The sequence below is a fragment of the Rhinoderma darwinii genome, chromosome 3 (genome assembly GCF_050947455.1).
Source record: "Rhinoderma darwinii isolate aRhiDar2 chromosome 3, aRhiDar2.hap1, whole genome shotgun sequence".
NCBI classification, from domain to species: Eukaryota; Metazoa; Chordata; class Amphibia; order Anura; family Rhinodermatidae; genus Rhinoderma; species Rhinoderma darwinii.
This window is the reverse complement of record NC_134689.1, coordinates 389,577,061-389,593,767: the sequence shown is the minus strand read 5'-3', so window position 1 is coordinate 389,593,767 and position 16,707 is coordinate 389,577,061. Positions and strand designations below refer to the sequence as shown.

At 40.2% G+C, this 16,707-nt stretch overlaps 6 non-coding genes across 6 annotated transcripts; all 6 read right to left on the bottom strand.

The window, feature by feature from the left end:
- Positions 1–633: 633 nt before the first annotated feature.
- Positions 634–706, bottom strand: TRNAR-ACG (transfer RNA arginine (anticodon ACG)). Its single transcript has one exon. It is a non-coding gene; the product is annotated as a tRNA-Arg (tRNA).
- Positions 707–3,388: 2,682 nt separating this feature from the next.
- On the bottom strand, positions 3,389–3,461 carry TRNAR-ACG (transfer RNA arginine (anticodon ACG)). Its single transcript has one exon. It is a non-coding gene; the product is annotated as a tRNA-Arg (tRNA).
- Positions 3,462–3,939: 478 nt separating this feature from the next.
- Positions 3,940–4,012, bottom strand: TRNAR-ACG (transfer RNA arginine (anticodon ACG)). The gene has a single exon. It is a non-coding gene; the product is annotated as a tRNA-Arg (tRNA).
- A 1,574-nt stretch (positions 4,013–5,586) lies between these two features.
- TRNAR-ACG (transfer RNA arginine (anticodon ACG)) lies at positions 5,587–5,659 on the bottom strand. The gene has a single exon. It is a non-coding gene; the product is annotated as a tRNA-Arg (tRNA).
- A 2,131-nt stretch (positions 5,660–7,790) lies between these two features.
- On the bottom strand, positions 7,791–7,863 carry TRNAR-ACG (transfer RNA arginine (anticodon ACG)). Its single transcript has one exon. It is a non-coding gene; the product is annotated as a tRNA-Arg (tRNA).
- A 1,029-nt stretch (positions 7,864–8,892) lies between these two features.
- Positions 8,893–8,965, bottom strand: TRNAR-ACG (transfer RNA arginine (anticodon ACG)). Its single transcript has one exon. It is a non-coding gene; the product is annotated as a tRNA-Arg (tRNA).
- Positions 8,966–16,707: the final 7,742 nt, after the last annotated feature.

Sequence of the window (16,707 nt, the reverse complement as noted above, 5' to 3'; positions counted from 1 at the left end):
ACTGCCGTGACTTGGATTCGGACCGGGGTTGCTACGGCCACAACGCAGAGTACTAACCACTATACGATCACGGTAACATGTACGAGCCAGGTAGGAGTCAAACCTACAATTTTCTGATTCGTAGTTAGACGTGTTGTCCATTGCGCCACTGGCCCAGATGCAATGAGTATTGTTGCTTATGCATCACATTTCTGGATCACCTCAAAACTTACACAAGGATCCGATTGCCATAAGTTCCTTTCATGTATTGCAAAGCAAGTCGGAACCAGATAGAGGGGAAATATTTTCATGGAATCCGGAAATCATGTGAGGCAAATCAAATGGAAACCAGCTAATAACGAAATATTTTCATGTGATTGAGAACTCTTGTGAAGTTTTTACTTTTTTCCACAACACATTTTCGGAACAGGCTAAATCACATATTTCCAGATTTTTGCCATCTAGAACAAAGAGAACAAGCTGTAGATAAAATGTGTTGTGTATTTCCTGAAAATCCATGAATATTCTTAAACCTTGGGTAAATATCATTAAAAATAAGTAGGCAAACGGTTACTGCTGTGACCCGGATTCGGACCGGGGTTGCTGCGGCCACAACGCAGAGTACTAACCACTATACGATAAAGGCAACATGTACGAGCCAGGTAGGAGTCGAACCTACAATCTTCTGATTCGTAGTCAGACGCGTTGTCCATTGCGCCACTGGCCCAGATGCAACGAGTATTGTTGCTTATGCATCACATTTCTGCATCACCTCAAAACTTACACAAGGATCCGATTGCCATAAGTTCCTTTCATGTATTGCAAAGCAAGTCGGAACCAGATAGAGGGGAAATATTTTCATGGAATCCGGAAATCATGTGAGGCAAATCAAATGGAAACCAGCTAATAACGAAATATTTTCATGTGATTGAGAACTCTTGTGAAGTTTTTACTTTTTTCCACAACACATTTTCGGAACAGGCTAAATCACATATTTCCAGATTTTTGCCATCTAGAACAAAGAGAACAAGCTGTAGATAAAATGTGTTGTGTTTTTCCTGAAAATCCATGAATATTCTTAAACCTTGGGTAAATATCATTAAAAATAAGTAGGCAAACGGTTACTGCTGTGACCCGGATTCGGACCGGGGTTGCTGCGGCCACAACGCAGAGTACTAACCACTATACGATAAAGGCAACATGTACGAGCCAGGTAGGAGTCGAACCTACAATCTTCTGATTCGTAGTCAGACGCGTTGTCCGTTGCGCCACTGGCCCAGATGCAACGAGTATTGTTGCTTATGCATCACATTTCTGGATCACCTCAAAACTTACACAAGGGTCCGATTGCCATAAGTTCCTTTCATGTATTGCAAAGCAAGTCGGAACCAGATAGAGGGGAAATATTTTCATGGAATCTGGAAATCATGTGAGGCAAATCAAATGGAAACCAGCTAATAACGAAATATTTTCATGTGATTGAGAACTCTTGTGAAGTTTTTACTTTTTTCCACAACACATTTTCGGAACAGGCTAAATCACATATTTCCAGATTTTTGCCATCTAGAACAAAGAGAACAAGCCATAGATAAAATGTGTTGTGTATTTCCTGAAAATCCATGAATATTCTTAAACATTGGGTAAATATCATTAAAAATAAGTAAGCAAAGGGTTACTGCCGTGACCCGGATTCGGACCGTGGTTGCTGCGGCCACAACGCAGAGTACTAACCACAACACGATCACAGCAACATGTACAAGCCAGGTAGGAGTCAAACCTACAATCTTCTGATTCGTAGTCAGACGCGTTGTCCATTGCGCCACTGGCCCAGATGCAACGAGTATTGTTGCTTATGCATCACATTTCTGGATCACCTCAAAACTTACACAAGGATCCGATTGCCATAAGTTCCTTTCATGTATTGCAAAGCAAGTCGGAACCAGATAGAGGGGAAATATTTTCATGGAATCCGGAAATCATGTGAGGCAAATCAAATGGAAACCAGCTAATAACGAAATATTTTCATGTGATTGAGAACTCTTGTGAAGTTTTTACTTTTTTCCACAACACATTTTCGGAACAGGCTAAATCACATATTTCCAGATTTTTGCCATCTAGAACAAAGAGAACAAGCTGTAGATAAAATGTGTTGTGTATTTCCTGAAAATCCATGAATATTCTTAAACCTTGGGTAAATATCATTAAAAATAAGTAGGCAAACGGTTACTGCTGTGACACGGATTCGGACCGGGGTTGCTGCGGCCACAACGCAGAGTACTAACCACTATACGATAAAGGCAACATGTACGAGCCAGGTAGGAGTCGAACCTACAATCTTCTGATTCGTAGTCAGACGCGTTGTCCATTGCGCCACTGGCCAAGATGCAACGAGTATTGTTGCTTATGCATCACATTTCTGCATCACCTCAAAACTTACACAAGGATCCGATTGCCATAAGTTCCTTTCATGTATTGCAAAGCAAGTCGGAACCAGATAGAGGGGAAATATTTTCATGGAATCCGGAAATCATGTGAGGCAAATCAAATGGAAACCAGCTAATAACGAAATATTTTCATGTGATTGAGAACTCTTGTGAAGTTTTTACTTTTTTCCACAACACATTTTTGGAACAGGCTAAATCACATATTTCCAGATTTTTGCCATCTAGAACAAAGAGAACAAGCCGTAGATAAAATGTGTTGTGTATTTCCTGAAAATCCATGAATAATCTTAAACCTTGGGTAAATATCATTAAAAATAAGTAAGCAAACGGTTACTGCCGTGACCTGGATTCGGACCGGGGTTGCTACGGCCACAGCGCAGAGTACTAACCACTATACGATCACGGTAACATGTACGAGCCAGGTAGGAGTCAAACCTACAATTTTCTGATTCGTAGTTAGACGTGTTGTCCATTGCGCCACTGGCCCAGATGCAATGAGTATTGTTGCTTATGCATCACATTTCTGGATCACCTCAAAACGTACACAAGGATCCGATTGCCATAAGTTCCTTTCATGTATTGCAAAGCAAGTCGGAACCAGATAGAGGGGAAATATTTTCATGGAATCCGGAAATCATGTGAGGCAAATCAAATGGAAACCAGCTAATAACGAAATATTTTCATGTGATTGAGAACTCTTGTGAAGTTTTTACTTTTTTCCACAACACATTTTCGGAACAGGCTAAATCACATATTTCCAGATTTTTGCCATCTAGAACAAAGAGAACAAGCTGTAGATAAAATGTGTTGTGTATTTCCTGAAAATCCATGAATATTCTTAAACCTTGGGTAAATATCATTAAAAATAAGTAGGCAAACGGTTACTGCTGTGACCCGGATTCGGACCGGAGTTGCTGCGGCCACAACGCCGAGTACTAACCACTATACGATAAAGGCAACATGTACGAGCCAGGTAGGAGTCGAACCTACAATCTTCTGATTCGTAGTCAGACGCGTTGTCCATTGCGCCACTGGCCCAGATGCAACGAGTATTGTTGCTTATGCATCACATTTCTGCATCACCTCAAAACTTACACAAGGATCCGATTGCCATAAGTTCCTTTCATGTATTGCAAAGCAAGTCGGAACCAGATAGAGGGGAAATATTTTCATGGAATCCGGAAATCATGTGAGGCAAATCAAATGGAAACCAGCTAATAACGAAATATTTTCATGTGATTGAGAACTCTTGTGAAGTTTTTACTTTTTTCCACAACACATTTTTGGAACAGGCTAAATCACATATTTCCAGATTTTTGCCATCTAGAACAAAGAGAACAAGCTGTAGATAAAATGTGTTGTGTATTTCCTGAAAATCCATGAATATTCTTAAACCTTGGGTAAATATCATTAAAAATAAGTAGGCAAACGGTTACTGCTGTGACCCGGATTCGGACCGGGGTTGCTGCGGCCACAACGCCGAGTACTAACCACTATACGATAAAGGCAACATGTACGAGCCAGGTAGGAGTCGAACCTACAATCTTCTGATTCGTAGTCAGACGCGTTGTCCATTGCGCCACTGGCCCAGACGCAACGAGTATTGTTGCTTATGCATCACATTTCTGCATCACCTCAAAACTTACACAAGGATCCGATTGCCATAAGTTCCTTTCATGTATTGCAAAGCAAGTCGGAACCAGATAGAGGGGAAATATTTTCATGGAATCCGGAAATCATGTGAGGCAAATCAAATGGAAACCAGCTAATAACGAAATATTTTCATGTGATTGAGAACTCTTGTGAAGTTTTTACTTTTTTCCACAACACATTTTTGGAACAGGCTAAATCACATATTTCCAGATTTTTGCCATCTAGAACAAAGAGAACAAGCCGTAGATAAAATGTGTTGTGTATTTCCTGAAAATCCATGAATAATCTTAAACCTTGGGTAAATATCATTAAAAATAAGTAAGCAAACGGTTACTGCCGTGACCTGGATTCGGACCGGGGTTGCTACGGCCACAACGCAGAGTACTAACCACTATACGATCACGGTAACATGTACGAGCCAGGTAGGAGTCAAACCTACAATTTTCTGATTCGTAGTTGGACGTGTTGTCCATTGCGCCACTGGCCCAGATGCAATGAGTATTGTTGCTTATGCATCACATTTCTGGATCACCTCAAAACTTACACAAGGATCCGATTGCCATAAGTTCCTTTCATGTATTGCAAAGCAAGTCGGAACCAGATAGAGGGGAAATATTTTCATGGAATCCGGAAATCATGTGAGGCAAATCAAATGGAAACCAGCTAATAACGAAATATTTTCATGTGATTGAGAACTCTTGTGAAGTTTTTACTTTTTTCCACAACACATTTTCGGAACAGGCTAAATCACATATTTCCAGATTTTTGCCATCTAGAACAAAGAGAACAAGCTGTAGATAAAATGTGTTGTGTATTTCCTGAAAATCCATGAATATTCTTAAACCTTGGGTAAATATCATTAAAAATAAGTAGGCAAACGGTTACTGCTGTGACCCGGATTCGGACCGGGGTTGCTGCGGCCACAACACCGAGTACTAACCACTATACGATAAAGGCAACATGTACGAGCCAGGTAGGAGTCAAACATACAATCTTCTGTTTTGTAGTCAGACGCGTTGTCCATTGCGCCACTGGCCCAGATGCAACGAGTATTGTTGCTTATGCATCACATTTCTGGATCACCTCAAAACTTACACAAGGATCCGATTGCCATAAGTTCCTTTCATGTATTGCAAAGCAAGTCGGAACCAGATAGAGGGGAAATATTTTCATGGAATCCGGAAATCATGTGAGGCAAATCAAATGGAAACCAGCTAATAACGAAATATTTTCATGTGATTGAGAACTCTTGTGAAGTTTTTACTTTTTTCCACAACACATTTTCGGAACAGGCTAAATCACATATTTCCAGATTTTTGCCATCTAGAACAAAGAGAACAAGCCGTAGATAAAATGTGTTGTGTATTTCCTGAAAATCCATGAATATTCTTAAACCTCGGGTAAATATCATTAAAAATAAGTAAGCAAAGGGTTACTGCCGTGACCCGGATTGGGGTTGCTGCGGCCACAACGCAGAGTACTAACCACTATACGATAACGGCAACATGTACGAGCCAGGTAGGAGTCGAACCTACAATCTTCTGATTCGTAGTCAGACGCGTTGTCCATTGCGCCACTGGCCCAGATGCAACGAGTATTGTTGCTTATGCATCACATTTCTGGATCACCTCAAAACTTACACAAGGATTTGATTGCCATAAGTTCCTTTCATGTATTGCAAAGCAAGTCAGAACCAGATAGAGGGGAAATATTTTCATGGAATCCGGAAATCATGTGAGGCAAATCAAATGGAAACCAGCTAATAACGAAATATTTTCATGTGATTGAGAACTCTTGTGAAGTTTTTACTTTTTTCCACAACACATTTTCGGAACAGGCTAAATCACATATTTCCAGATTTTTGCCATCTAGAACAAAGAGAACAAGCCATAGATAAAATGTGTTGTGTATTTCCTGAAAATCCATGAATATTCTTAAACATTGGGTAAATATCATTAAAAATAAGTAAGCAAAGGGTTACTGCCGTGACCCGGATTCGGACCGTGGTTGCTGCGGCCACAACGCAGAGTACTAACCACAACACGATCACAGCAACATGTACGAGCCAGGTAGGAGTCGAACCTACAATCTTCTGATTCGTAGTCAGACGTGTTGTCCATTGCGCCACTGGCCCAGATGCAACGAGTATTGTTGCTTATGCATCACATTTCTGCATCACCTCAAAACTTACACAAGGATCCGATTGCCATAAGTTCCTTTCATGTATTGCAAAGCAAGTCGGAACCAGATAGAGGGGAAATATTTTCATGGAATCCGGAAATCATGTGAGGCAAATCAAATGGAAACCAGCTAATAACGAAATATTTTCATGTGATTGAGAACTCTTGTGAAGTTTTTACTTTTTTCCACAACACATTTTTGGAACAGGCTAAATCACATATTTCCAGATTTTTGCCATCTAGAACAAAGAGAACAAGCCGTAGATAAAATGTGTTGTGTATTTCCTGAAAATCCATGAATAATCTTAAACCTTGGGTAAATATCATTAAAAATAAGTAAGCAAACGGTTACTGCCATGACCTGGATTCGGACCGGGGTTGCTACGGCCACAGCGCAGAGTACTAACCACTATACGATCACGGTAACATGTACGAGCCAGGTAGGAGTCAAACCTACAATTTTCTGATTCGTAGTTAGACGTGTTGTCCATTGCGCCACTGGCCCAGATGCAATGAGTATTGTTGCTTATGCATCACATTTCTGGATCACCTCAAAACTTACACAAGGATCCGATTGCCATAAGTTCCTTTCATGTATTGCAAAGCAAGTCGGAACCAGATAGAGGGGAAATATTTTCATGGAATCCGGAAATCATGTGAGGCAAATCAAATGGAAACCAGCTAATAACGAAATATTTTCATGTGATTGAGAACTCTTGTGAAGTTTTTACTTTTTTCCACAACACATTTTTGGAACAGGCTAAATCACATATTTCCAGATTTTTGCCATCTAGAACAAAGAGAACAAGCCGTAGATAAAATGTATTGTGTATTTCCTGAAAATCCATGAATAATCTTAAACCTTGGGTAAATATCATTAAAAATAAGTAAGCAAACGGTTACTGCCGTGACCTGGATTCGGACCGGGGTTGCTACGGCCACAACGCAGAGTACTAACCACTATACGATCACGGTAACATGTACGAGCCAGGTAGGAGTCAAACCTACAATTTTCTGATTCGTAGTTAGACGTGTTGTCCATTGCGCCACTGGCCCAGATGCAATGAGTATTGTTGCTTATGCATCACATTTCTGGATCACCTCAAAACTTACACAAGGATCCGATTGCCATAAGTTCCTTTCATGTATTGCAAAGCAAGTCGGAACCAGATAGAGGGGAAATATTTTCATGGAATCCGGAAATCATGTGAGGCAAATCAAATGGAAACCAGCTAATAACGAAATATTTTCATGTGATTGAGAACTCTTGTGAAGTTTTTACTTTTTTCCACAACACATTTTCGGAACAGGCTAAATCACATATTTCCAGATTTTTGCCATCTAGAACAAAGAGAACAAGCTGTAGATAAAATGTGTTGTGTATTTCCTGAAAATCCATGAATATTCTTAAACCTTGGGTAAATATCATTAAAAATAAGTAGGCAAACGGTTACCGCTGTGACCCGGATTCGGACCGGGGTTGCTGCGGCCACAACGCAGAGTACTAACCACTATACGATAAAGGCAACATGTACGAGCCAGGTAGGAGTCGAACCTACAATCTTCTGATTCGTAGTCAGACGCGTTGTCCATTGCGCCACTGGCCCAGATGCAACGAGTATTGTTGCTTATGCATCACATTTCTGCATCACCTCAAAACTTACACAAGGATCCGATTGCCATAAGTTCCTTTCATGTATTGCAAAGCAAGTCGGAACCAGATAGAGGGGAAATATTTTCATGGAATCCGGAAATCATGTGAGGCAAATCAAATGGAAACCAGCTAATAACGAAATATTTTCATGTGATTGAGAACTCTTGTGAAGTTTTTACTTTTTTCCACAACACATTTTTGGAACAGGCTAAATCACATATTTCCAGATTTTTGCCATCTAGAACAAAGAGAACAAGCCGTAGATAAAATGTGTTGTGTATTTCCTGAAAATCCATGAATAATCTTAAACCTTGGGTAAATATCATTAAAAATAAGTAAGCAAACGGTTACTGCCGTGACTTGGATTCGGACCGGGGTTGCTACGGCCACAACGCAGAGTACTAACCACTATACGATCACGGTAACATGTACGAGCCAGGTAGGAGTCAAACCTACAATTTTCTGATTCGTAGTTAGACGTGTTGTCCATTGCGCCACTGGCCCAGATGCAATGAGTATTGTTGCTTATGCATCACATTTCTGGATCACCTCAAAACTTACACAAGGATCCGATTGCCATAAGTTCCTTTCATGTATTGCAAAGCAAGTCGGAACCAGATAGAGGGGAAATATTTTCATGGAATCCGGAAATCATGTGAGGCAAATCAAATGGAAACCAGCTAATAACGAAATATTTTCATGTGATTGAGAACTCTTGTGAAGTTTTTACTTTTTTCCACAACACATTTTCGGAACAGGCTAAATCACATATTTCCAGATTTTTGCCATCTAGAACAAAGAGAACAAGCTGTAGATAAAATGTGTTGTGTATTTCCTGAAAATCCATGAATATTCTTAAACCTTGGGTAAATATCATTAAAAATAAGTAGGCAAACGGTTACTGCTGTGACCCGGATTCGGACCGGGGTTGCTGCGGCCACAACGCAGAGTACTAACCACTATACGATCACGGCAACATGTACGAGCCAGGTAGGAGTCGAACCTACAATCTTCTGATTCGTAGTCAGACGCGTTGTCCATTGCGCCACTGGCCCAGATGCAATGAGTATTTTTGCTTATGCATCACATTTCTGGATCACCTCAAAACTTACACAAGGATCCGATTGCCATAAGTTCCTTTCATGTATTGCAAAGCAAGTCAGAACCAGATAGAGGGGAAATATTTTCATGGAATCCGGAAATCATGTGAGGCAAATCAAATGGAAATCAGCTAATAACGAAATATTTTCATGTGATTGAGAACTCTTGTGAAGTTTTTACTTTTTTCCACAACACATTTTCGGAACAGGCTAAATCACATATTTCCAGATTTTTGCCATCTAGAACAAAGAGAACAAGCCATAGATAAAATGTGTTGTGTATTTCCTGAAAATCCATGAATATTCTTAAACATTGGGTAAATATCATTAAAAATAAGTAAGCAAAGGGTTACTGCCGTGACCCGGATTCGGACCGTGGTTGCTGCGGCCACAACGCAGAGTACTAACCACAACACGATCACAGCAACATGTACGAGCCAGGTAGGAGTCAAACCTACAATCTTCTGATTCGTAGTCAGACGCGTTGTCCATTGCGCCACTGGCCCAGATGCAACGAGTATTGTTGCTTATGCATCACATTTCTGGATCACCTCAAAACTTACACAAGGATCCGATTGCCATAAGTTCCTTTCATGTATTGCAAAGCAAGTCGGAACCAGATAGAGGGGAAATATTTTCATGGAATCCGGAAATCATGTGAGGCAAATCAAATGGAAACCAGCTAATAACGAAATATTTTCATGTGATTGAGAACTCTTGTGAAGTTTTTACTTTTTTCCACAACACATTTTCGGAACAGGCTAAATCACATATTTCCAGATTTTTGCCATCTAGAACAAAGAGAACAAGCTGTAGATAAAATGTGTTGTGTATTTCCTGAAAATCCATGAATATTCTTAAACGTTGGGTAAATATCATTAAAAATAAGTAGGCAAACGGTTACTGCTGTGACCCGGATTCGGACCGGGGTTGCTGCGGCCACAACGCAGAGTACTAACCACTATACGATAAAGGCAACATGTACGAGCCAGGTAGGAGTCAAACTTACAATCTTCTGATTCGTAGTCAGACGCGTTGTCCATTGCGCCACTGGCCCAGATGCAACGAGTATTGTTGCTTATGCATCACATTTCTGCATCACCTCAAAACTTACACAAGGATCCGATTGCCATAAGTTCCTTTCATGTATTGCAAAGCAAGTCGGAACCAGATAGAGGGGAAATATTTTCATGGAATCCGGAAATCATGTGAGGCAAATCAAATGGAAACCAGCTAATAACTAAATATTTTCATGTGATTGAGAACTCTTGTGAAGTTTTTACTTTTTTCCACAACACATTTTCGGAACAGGCTAAATCACATATTTCCAGATTTTTGCCATCTAGAACAAAGAGAACAAGCCGTAGATAAAATGTGTTGTGTATTTCCTGAAAATCCATGAATAATCTTAAACCTTGGGTAAATATCATTAAAAATAAGTAAGCAAACGGTTACTGCCGTGACCTGGATTCGGACCGGGGTTGCTACGGCCACAACGCAGAGTACTAACCACTATACGATCACGGTAACATGTACGAGCCAGGTAGGAGTCAAACCTACAATTTTCTGATTCGTAGTTAGACGTGTTGTCCATTGCGCCACTGGCCCAGATGCAATGAGTATTGTTGCTTATGCATCACATTTCTGGATCACCTCAAAACTTACACAAGGATCCGATTGCCATAAGTTCCTTTCATGTATTGCAAAGCAAGTCGGAACCAGATAGAGGGGAAATATTTTCATGGAATCTGGAAATCATGTGAGGCAAATCAAATGGAAACCAGCTAATAACGAAATATTTTCATGTGATTGAGAACTCTTGTGAAGTTTTTACTTTTTTCCACAACACATTTTCGGAACAGGCTAAATCACATATTTCCAGATTTTTGCCATCTAGAACAAAGAAAACAAGCCGTAGATAAAATGTGTTGTGTATTTCCTGAAAATCCATGAATAATCTTAAACCTTGGGTAAATATCATTAAAAATAAGTAAGCAAACGGTTACTGCCGTGACCTGGATTCGGACCGGGGTTGCTACGGCCACAACGCAGAGTACTAACCACTATACGATCACGGCAACATGTACGAGCCAGGTAGGAGTCAAACCTACAATTTTCTGATTCGTAGTTAGACGTGTTGTCCATTTCGCCACTGGCCCAGATGCAATGAGTATTGTTGCTTATGCATCACATTTCTGGATCACCTCAAAACTTACACAAGGATCCGATTGCCATAAGTTCCTTTCATGTATTGCAAAGCAAGTCGGAACCAGATAGAGGGGAAATATTTTCATGGAATCTGGAAATCATGTGAGGCAAATCAAATGGAAACCAGCTAATAACGAAATATTTTCATGTGATTGAGAACTCTTGTGAAGTTTTTACTTTTTTCCACAACACATTTTCGGAACAGGCTAAATCACATATTTCCAGATTTTTGCCATCTAGAACAAAGAGAACAAGCCGTAGATAAAATGTGTTGTGTATTTCCTGAAAATCCATGAATATTCTTAAACATTGGGTAAATATCATTAAAAATAAGTAAGCAAAGGGTTACTGCCGTGACCCGGATTCGGACCGTGGTTGCTGCGGCCACAACGCAGAGTACTAACCACAATACGATCACGGCAACATGTATGAGCCAGGTAGGAGTCAAACCTACAATCTTCTGATTCGTAGTCAGACGCGTTGCCCGTTGCGCCACTGGCCCAGATGCAACGAGTATTGTTGCTTATGCATCACATTTCTGGATCACCTCAAAACTTACACAAGGATCCGATTGCCATAAGTTCCTTTCATGTATTGCAAAGCAAGTCGGAACCAGATAGAGGGGAAATATTTTCATGGAATCTGGAAATCATGTGAGGCAAATCAAATGGAAACCAGCTAATAACGAAATATTTTCATGTGATTGAGAACTCTTGTGAAGTTTTTACTTTTTTCCACAACACATTTTCGGAACAGGCTAAATCACATATTTCCAGATTTTTGCCATCTAGAACAAAGAGAACAAGCCGTAGATAAAATGTGTTGTGTATTTCCTGAAAATCCATGAATATTCTTAAACATTGGGTAAATATCATTAAAAATAAGTAAGCAAAGGGTTACTGCCGTTACCCGGATTCGGACCGTGGTTGCTGCGGCCACAATGCAGAGTACTAACCACAATACGATCACGGCAACATGTATGAGCCAGGTAGGAGTCAAACCTACAATCTTCTGATTCGTAGTCAGACGCGTTGCCCATTGCGCCACTGGCCCAGATGCAACGAGTATTGTTGCTTATGCATCACATTTCTGGATCACCTCAAAACTTACACAAGGATCCGATTGCCATAAGTTCCTTTCATGTATTGCAAAGCAAGTCGGAACCAGATAGAGGGGAAATATTTTCATGGAATCTGGAAATCATGTGAGGCAAATCAAATGGAAACCAGCTAATAACGAAATATTTTCATGTGATTGAGAACTCTTGTGAAGTTTTTACTTTTTTCCACAACACATTTTCGGAACAGGCTAAATCACATATTTCCAGATTTTTGCCATCTAGAACAAAGAGAACAAGCCGTAGATAAAATGTGTTGTGTATTTCCTGAAAATCCATGAATATTCTTAAACATTGGGTAAATATCATTAAAAATAAGTAAGCAAAGGGTTACTGCCGTTACCCGAATTCGGACCGTGGTTGCTGCGGCCACAACGCAGAGTACTAACCACAATACGATCACGGCAACATGTACGAGCCAGGTAGGAGTCAAACCTACAATCTTCTGATTCGTAGTCAGATGCTTTGTCCATTGCGCCACTGGCCCAGATGCAACAAGTATTGTTGCTTATGCATCACATTTCTGGATCACCTCAAAACTTACACAAGGATCCGATTGCCATAAGTTCCTTTCATGTATTGCAAAGCAAGTCGGAACCAGATAGAGGGGAATATTTTCATGGAATCTGGAAATCATGTGAGGCAAATCAAATGGAAACCAGCTAATAACGAAATATTTTCATGTGATTGAGAACTCTTGTGAAGTTTTTACTTTTTTCCACAACACATTTTCGGAACAGGCTAAATCACATATTTCCAGATTTTTGCCATCTAGAACAAAGAGAACAAGCCGTAGATAAAATGTGTTGTGTATTTCCTGAAAATCCATGAATATTCTTAAACATTGGGTAAATATCATTAAAAATAAGTAAGCAAAGGGTTACTGCCGTTACCCGGATTCGGACCGTGGTTGCTGCGGCCACAACGCAGAGTACTAACCACAATACGATCACGGCAACATGTACGAGCCAGGTAGGAGTCAAACCTACAATCTTCTGATTCGTAGTCAGATGCTTTGTCCATTGCGCCACTGGCCCAGATGCATCGAGTATTGTTGCTTATGCATCACATTTCTGGATCACCTCAAAACTTACACAAGGATCCGATTGCCATAAGTTCCTTTCATGTATTGCAAAGCAAGTCGGAACCAGATAGAGGGGAAATATTTTCATGGAATCCGGAAATCATGTGAGGCAAATCAAATGGAAACCAGCTAATAACGAAATATTTTCATGTGATTGAGAACTCTTGTGAAGTTTTTACTTTTTTCCACAACACATTTTCGGAACAGGCTAAATCACATATTTCCAGATTTTTGCCATCTAGAACAAAGAGAACAAGCCGTAGATAAAATGTGTTGTGTATTTCCTGAAAATCCATGAATATTCTTAAACATTGGGTAAATATCATTAAAAATAAGTAAGCAAAGGGTTACTGCCGTTACCCGGATTCGGACCGTGGTTGCTGCGGCCACAACGCAGAGTACTAACCACAATACGATCACGGCAACATGTATGAGCCAGGTAGGAGTCAAACCTACAATCTTCTGATTCGTAGTCAGACGCGTTGCCCATTGCGCCACTGGCCCAGATGCAACGAGTATTGTTGCTTATGCATCACATTTCTGGATCACCTCAAAACTTACACAAGGATCCGATTGCCATAAGTTCCTTTCATGTATTGCAAAGCAAGTCGGAACCAGATAGAGGGGAAATATTTTCATGGAATCCGGAAATCATGTGAGGCAAATCAAATGGAAACCAGCTAATAACGAAATATTTTCATGTGATTGAGAACTCTTGTGAAGTTTTTACTTTTTTCCACAACACATTTTCGGAACAGGCTAAATCACATATTTCCAGATTTTTGCCATCTAGAACAAAGAGAACAAGCCGTAGATAAAATGTGTTGTGTATTTCCTGAAAATCCATGAATATTCTTAAACATTGGGTAAATATCATTAAAAATAAGTAAGCAAAGGGTTACTGCCGTTACCCGGATTCGGACCGTGGTTGCTGCGGCCACAACGCAGAGTACTAACCACAATACGATCACGGCAACATGTACGAGCCAGGTAGGAGTCAAACCTACAATCTTCTGATTCGTAGTCAGATGCTTTGTCCATTGCGCCACTGGCCCAGATGCAACGAGTATTGTTGCTTATGCATCACATTTCTGGATCACCTCAAAACTTACACAAGGATCCGATTGCCATAAGTTCCTTTCATGTATTGCAAAGCAAGTCGGAACCAGATAGAGGGGAAATATTTTCATGGAATCTGGAAATCATGTGAGGCAAATCAAATGGAAACCAGCTAATAACTAAATATTTTCATGTGATTGAGAACTCTTGTGAAGTTTTTACTTTTTTCCACAACACATTTTCGGAACAGGCTAAATCACATATTTCCAGATTTTTGCCATCTAGAACAAAGAGAACAAGCCGTAGATAAAATGTGTTGTGTATTTCCTGAAAATCCATGAATATTCTTAAACCTTGGGTAAATATCATTAAAAATAAGTAAGCAAACGGTTACTGCCGTGACCCGGATTCAGACCGGGGTTGCTACGGCCACAACGCAGAGTACTAACCACTATACGATTACGGCAACATGTACGAGGCAGGTAGGAGTCAAACCTACAATTTTCTGATTCGTAGACAGACGTGTTGTCCATTGCGCCACTGGCCCAGATGCAATGAGTATTGTTGCTTATGCATCACATTTCTGGATCACCTCAAAACTTACACAAGGATCCGATTGCCATAAGTTCCTTTCATGTATTGCAAAGCAAGTCGGAACCAGATAGAGGGGAAATATTTTCATGGAATCTGGAAATCATGTGAGGCAAATCAAATGGAAACCAGCTAATAACGAAATATTTTCATGTGATTGAGAACTCTTGTGAAGTTTTTACTTTTTTCCACAACACATTTTCGGAACAGGCTAAATCACATATTTCCAGATTTTTGCCATCTAGAACAAAGAGAACAAGCCGTAGATAAAATGTGTTGTGTATTTCCTGAAAATCCATGAATATTCTTAAACCTTGGGTAAATATCATTAAAAATAAGTAAGCAAAGGATTACTGCCGTGACCCGGATTCGAACCGGGGTTGCTGCGGCCACAACGCAGAGTACTTACTAACCACTATACGATAAAGGCAACATGTACGAGCCAGGTAGGAGTCGAACCTACAATCTTCTGATTCGTAGTCAGATGCTTTGTCCATTGCGCCACTGGCCCAGATGCAACGAGTATTGTTGCTTATGCATCACATTTCTGGATCACCTCAAAACTTACACAAGGATCCGATTGCCATAAGTTCCTTTCATGTATTGCAAAGCAAGTCGGAACCAGATAGAGGGGAAATATTTTCATGGAATCCGGAAATCATGTGAGGCAAATCAAATGGAAACCAGCTAATAACGAAATATTTTCATGTGATTGAGAACTCTTGTGAAGTTTTTACTTTTTTCCACAACACATTTTCGGAACAGGCTAAATCACATATTTCCAGATTTTTGCCATCTAGAACAAAGAGAACAAGCCGTAGATAAAATGTGTTGTGTATTTCCTGAAAATCCATGAATATTCTTAAACATTGGGTAAATATCATTAAAAATAAGTAAGCAAAGGGTTACTGCCGTTACCCGGATTCGGACCGTGGTTGCTGCGGCCACAACGCAGAGTACTAACCACAATACGATCACGGCAACATGTACGAGCCAGGTAGGAGTCAAACCTACAATCTTCTGATTCGTAGTCAGATGCTTTGTCCATTGCGCCACTGGCCCAGATGCAACGAGTATTGTTGCTTATGCATCACATTTCTGGATCACCTCAAAACTTACACAAGGATCCGATTGCCATAAGTTCCTTTCATGTATTGCAAAGCAAGTCGGAACCAGATAGAGGGGAAATATTTTCATGGAATCTGGAAATCATGTGAGGCAAATCAAATGGAAACCAGCTAATAACGAAATATTTTCATGTGATTGAGAACTCTTGTGAAGTTTTTACTTTTTTCCACAACACATTTTCGGAACAGGCTAAATCACATATTTCCAGATTTTTGCCATCTAGAACAAAGAGAACAAGCCGTAGATAAAATGTGTTGTGTATTTCCTGAAAATCCATGAATATTCTTAAACCTTGGGTAAATATCATTAAAAATAAGTAAGCAAACGGTTACTGCCGTGACCCGGATTCAGACCGGGGTTGCTACGGCCACAACGCAGAGTACTAACCACTATACGATTACGGCAACATGTACGAGGCAGGTAGGAGTCAAACCTACAATTTTCTGATTCGTAGACAGACGTGTTGTCCATTGCGCCACTGGCCCAGATGCAATGAGTATTGTTGCTTAT